The sequence below is a fragment of the Populus alba genome, chromosome 13 (genome assembly GCF_005239225.2).
Source record: "Populus alba chromosome 13, ASM523922v2, whole genome shotgun sequence".
Taxonomy (NCBI): Eukaryota; Viridiplantae; Streptophyta; class Magnoliopsida; order Malpighiales; family Salicaceae; genus Populus; species Populus alba.
The window spans coordinates 8,643,724-8,648,975 of NC_133296.1; the positions used below are offsets into that span (position 1 = coordinate 8,643,724).

Genomic DNA, 5,252 nt, shown 5'->3' on the forward strand with positions numbered 1-5,252 from the left:
CACTAACGCCAGAGTCAGGAATAAAAATACCGGTTTAAAATTTATACCTGTTCTTTTATTGTATTTTATTTTATTTAGCTAGAAAAATAATAAAAAAGATATTGTGCACGCATGAAAATAAATTTATTGTATTTGTTTATTTCACTGGCGCCAGAGTCGGGAATAAAAAAAAATATTGATTTAAATCTAATTTATTTTATAGCTACGTGATATTTACCAACGCCAGAGTTGGAAGTATCCGTAGTTAAATATTCACTGCCGCCAGAGTCAGGAATATTATAAGCAAATTATCATAGCATAAACTAATAAAATATTTAGCAATTTTAGACGAAACTAGCAATGCAGCCTGCCTTAGGCAGGACGTTTAAGGGGTGATAATATCTTCCCTTTTACGTAACCAGTCCCGAATCATAGAATCTCTGTTGACCAGTTAGGGTTCCTAGTGACCATAATACTAGGTGGCGACTCCTCAAACGAGACATTTTCCCTTAAAAGAATCGGATGCCAGAAACCTGTTCTTTTTCCATAATCAAGAGAATTAATTTTGTGGGCCGCTGCGATGTCGGGTGCGACAATCTTTCTCCCAAGGTTCAAGAGTGGGTTTTTCAATAACCTTACCATTACGAAGAGTGATGATTAATTTGACTTGATCCATGTGATGACTTCCAGAATTACTTGCATTTGCATTGTATTTCCCATTGGGATTTTGTTGTGGTTGAGATGGAAACTTACCTTTCTCTTGAAAACTGAGAGCATATGTGAATTTTGCAAGAGTATCTTTAAAATCTATCATGCTTTGAGCAAGTTGAGTGTTGATTGTCCTTGCTTTTCAATGAATGGATGCAATGTTTCTTCAAGATTTCTTATAGGAGATGGATCATAAGGAGGTGCATATCCATGAGACTTTTGAAAATTATGGTGTGTTTGAAACGGTGGTTGTGAAGTTTGTGCATTATTATTATCACTCTTCCAACTGAAATTTGGATGATTTCTCTAACCAGGGTTGTATGTTTGCGAGTATGGGTTATGATTGAGTCTTTGGAAACTGTTTAAAGCTTTGGCTTATTCATGGAGACATTCCTTAAAAGAAGGAAAAGTTGGACAGTCATTGGTTGAGTGTTCATTGGTTTCACAGATTTGACATACAATGTCTTGAACAAATTTTAATTGACCACTCTTTTTAAATTCAAGTGCCTCGATTTTTCTAGCTAAAGATGCAAATTTGGCTTGGAGGTCATGATCTTCCCTAAGATTGTACATACCTCCACTAGATGTATGAGGTTGAGTTTTACCCGGTGCCTCATAAGTGCCTATAGTGTCCTAATTTTGAGCCTTTTCAGCTAGCAAGTCTAGGTGCTCCATTGCTTTATCAGGGTTTTTTATTTTAAAAGTTACATTGCAAATCAATTCCACCATTTGTCTATATTTAGGTGTTAACCCTTCATAAAAATGTGAAACCAATCTCCATGTTTCAAAACCATGATGAGGGCAAGTATTAAGCAAGTCTTGATACCTATCCCAACATTGGTAAAATGTTTCTCCTGGTTTTTGAGTGAAAGTGGTGATTTGTCTTTTGAAAGAGTTTGTTCTGTGAGATGGAAAAAACTTTTTTAAAATTGTTGTTGCATTTCATCCCAAGCATGAATGAATCCTGACCTAAGATTTTGTAGTCATGTTTTAGCTTTATCTTTTAATGAAAAAGCAAAAAGCTTTAATCTGATGATATTCATGCTATAATTTAAGTCATTATAGGTGTTACAAACTTCTTCAAATTCTCTCAAATGTAAGTTTGGATTTTCTAAATCTAAGCCATGAAAAGAAGGTAACAGTTGAATAATGCCTGACTTAAAATTGAAGTGAGATGCATCAGGAGGGAAAACTATACATGAGGGTGCACTTGTTCTTGTAGGATTTATGTAGTCTCTAAGTGTTCTAACTCGATTATTCTTATTACTCATTATTCTCATTATGAAGCGACTGATTATCTTCTTTGACCATATTTTTTGAAAATTATGAGGATACCCTACAAAGTCTACCATTTAATATACGTGACCAAACACTCATGCATATGTAGAAAGAGAATAAAAGGAAGAAGAAAACAAAACAAAAAGAAATAAATCAAAACAAAATAAAAGTTAGATACAAGAAAAGTGAAAAGTGAAAATAAAATTAATATTATAATTTATACAAGAATTTACCTCCCCAGCCACGACACCAAAAACTTGACACGACTAAAAGATTGATGCCTTCTCCCATGTGTAGAAGTGTCGAAGTAACAAATAACCCAACAAGACCGAGGTTAAACCACAGGGTGGTTAACTATATAATAATAATAATAATAATAATAAGTTAAAAAGGATTTTTGAGATGTAAGATTAATGTGAGGATTCAACAATCATAAAAACAAATGTCAAGGTTAGAGGATCCACTAATGGTATTTCAAACAAGTATAGTATAAACTCTTTTTATTTACTCAACTGAAAACCACATATAAAGGAGGTTCCAATTAGATGATTTGTCATTAATGGCTCATTATAAATTGTTAGCATGATCATATTTATTATCTTATTTAAGTAACACCAAACTTTTAAATATTGTCAGGAATTCATGATGCTAACTTTATGTTAACAACAAGTTAAGTTCCTTCATAGCACAGCTGTAGGTTATACCATACGGTTGGGCTGTGAAAGTGTCAAGCATTTGTTGTACCAAGTGTTATATAACACAAATCTAGATTAACCATTTAACAAGTAAGGTATTAAGAATAAATAAGATAAAAATGATAAGACATGTTAATAGCAAGTTGTTTAGGATATAAGCATTGAAGTCCATATTGAGTTTATATTATACGTATTCTTACACCATTATTGTAACCTTTTCACCTCGACATAATAAACTTAGCTAAACATAATGAAGAAGAGAAAACATAAATAAACAAGATAAGAATATAAATAAGATACAAATTAACTAAGTAAAGGAAAGGAAATGAAAAGTATAAACAAGTTATTAATGAAAGCAAAACTTAAGCATTACAAAAATATAAAAAGAGAGAGCAAGAGCAAGAGCAAGAGCAAGATCTTGATCTGAACAACCAAGATGTTTAAATGCACAATATCTTTTTTATTATTTTTCTAGCTAAATAAAAATAAAATACAATAAAAGAACAGGTATAAATTTAAACCGGTATTTTTATTCCTGACTCTGGCGTTAGTGAATAAAACCAATAAATTTATATTTTTATTTTTATTTTATTCATGCATACATATTTTATTTTTTTATTTTTTTAAACCCTTTTTTATTTTTAAAATTTTTTATGTTTTGGGCTGGCCCGGCCCGGCCCAACACAAATTTTTTAGGCTGGGCCCAGCCGGTCCAGCCTGGTCACTGGCTCAAGCCAGTGACCAGGCAATTTTCGCCTGCAAGCGTGCGTGAATTGTTCACGCACGCTTTGCCATAGCCACCCCTTAATTAAAACTCTAAAGCACAATTTTAACGAAATGTTTTGCAGAGTGAGCGACACTTGCCTGGGAGCAGAATGAAGGCGATGGCGTGCTGCGTTGGACGGACGGCGTGCCTCCTCTTTTCCTTTTGCTTGCTTTCCTCTCTGTTTTCTTTTTTTCTTTGAGATTGTGTTTGCGAAGAACAACTTTTGGTCTCTGCTTTCGAATTCCCTCTGCTCTGGACGAAGACTATGATAGTAAGGGTCCTGGTGCTGCGGGTTGGTTGGACCCAAACTTTCTCTGGTTCTCGCCCCTGCTGCCTTTCTCCTCTGTTTTTTTTAGTCTTTTGTGTTATGGGTTTTTTTCTGGCTTTTCGTCCAATCTCCCCTGTTGCTGAGGCTTTTGTCCTCCTTTCAGTCCAAAAATCCCCCACTGGTTCCCCTTTCTTTTCCAGTTTTTCTTCCTTTTTCCCTCTGGTTCTTTGGTGCTCTGGTTTACGGGTTTTTTTTGTCTCCCCCCTCCTCCTGCGCTCAGTCGTTCCATGGCTTTTATAGCCAGAGAAAACAATGCCGTTTTCTTCCAATCATAGAGTGTGATAATTGCAGGAGTAATGACTGTGCGGCGGTGGGCGTCCGTTTCGGTCGAGTGAGGAAGATGAACAGTAACGGGAAACGGTGTCGTTTTGGTATTCACAGCTATATGCATTTCGGCCCTTGAATTTTGGAAAGTTTTGTAATTAAGCCCCTGGATAAATTGTAATTGGACCCCTGCATTTCGGCGCCTTTTACAAGTTAGTCCTTATACTTTAATCTGCTGCAATTGTGCCCCCAATTAATCCAAACTTTGGTAATTCTTCAATTAAGTCCCTGATTTCATTAATTAAATTAATTCCAAGCCAATTAAGTCCAAAAACTTATCAATTCTCCAATTAAACCCTTGATTGGATTAATTAAATTAATTTTCAAGCTTAATTAAGTCTCGAAAGGTCTCCATACACTAGCCAAGGTATTCTGACTGCTTTTATGATTGCATTAGAACTTCATAATATGCATGATCTTTGGATTGTTGATTTTGGAGCCACTGATCATATGTCAAACAAGTTGATAAATTTCTCTAACCTTGAAAGATTTGTTTCTCCTACCTTTGTTTCTGTCAAACAAGATTTGTTTCCATCTCGAAACCTCTTGAATGTGAGATCTGCCATTTTTCCAAATCATCTAAACTTCCATTTAATAATTCTACTACACATGTATCTCATGTGTTTGAACTTATCCACTCAGATGTATGGAGACCTTTGGAGACTTAATTAAGCTTGAAAATTAATTTAATTAATCCAATCAAGGGTTTAATTGGAGAATTGATAAGTTTTTGGACTTAATTGGCTTGGAATTAATTTAATTAATGAAATCAGGGACTTAATTAAAGAATTACCAAAGTTTGGATTAATTGGGGGCACAATTGCAGCAGATTAAAGTATAAGGACTAACTTGTAAAAGGCGCTGAAATGCAGGGGTCCAATTACAATTTATCTAGGGGCTTAATTACAAAACTTTCCAAAATTCAAGGGCCGAAATGCATATAGCTGTGAATACCAAAATGACACCGTTTCCGTTACTGTTTCATACTTCCTCACTCGACCGAAACGGACGCCCACCGCCGCACAGTCATTACTCCTGCAATTATCACACTCTATGATTGGAAGAAAACGGCATTGTTTTCTCTGGCTATAAAAGCCATGGAACGACTGAGCGCAGGAGGAGGGGGGAGACAAAAAAAACCCGTAAACCAGAGCACCAAAGAACAGAGGGAAAA

General features: G+C 35.2%; 1 pseudogene; it reads left to right on the forward strand.

Annotated features, from left to right (window-relative positions):
• The first annotated feature begins 1,474 nt into the window (after positions 1-1,474).
• On the forward strand, positions 1,475-1,585 carry LOC118040634 (small nucleolar RNA R71; annotated as a pseudogene).
• The last annotated feature ends 3,667 nt before the right edge of the window (positions 1,586-5,252 follow it).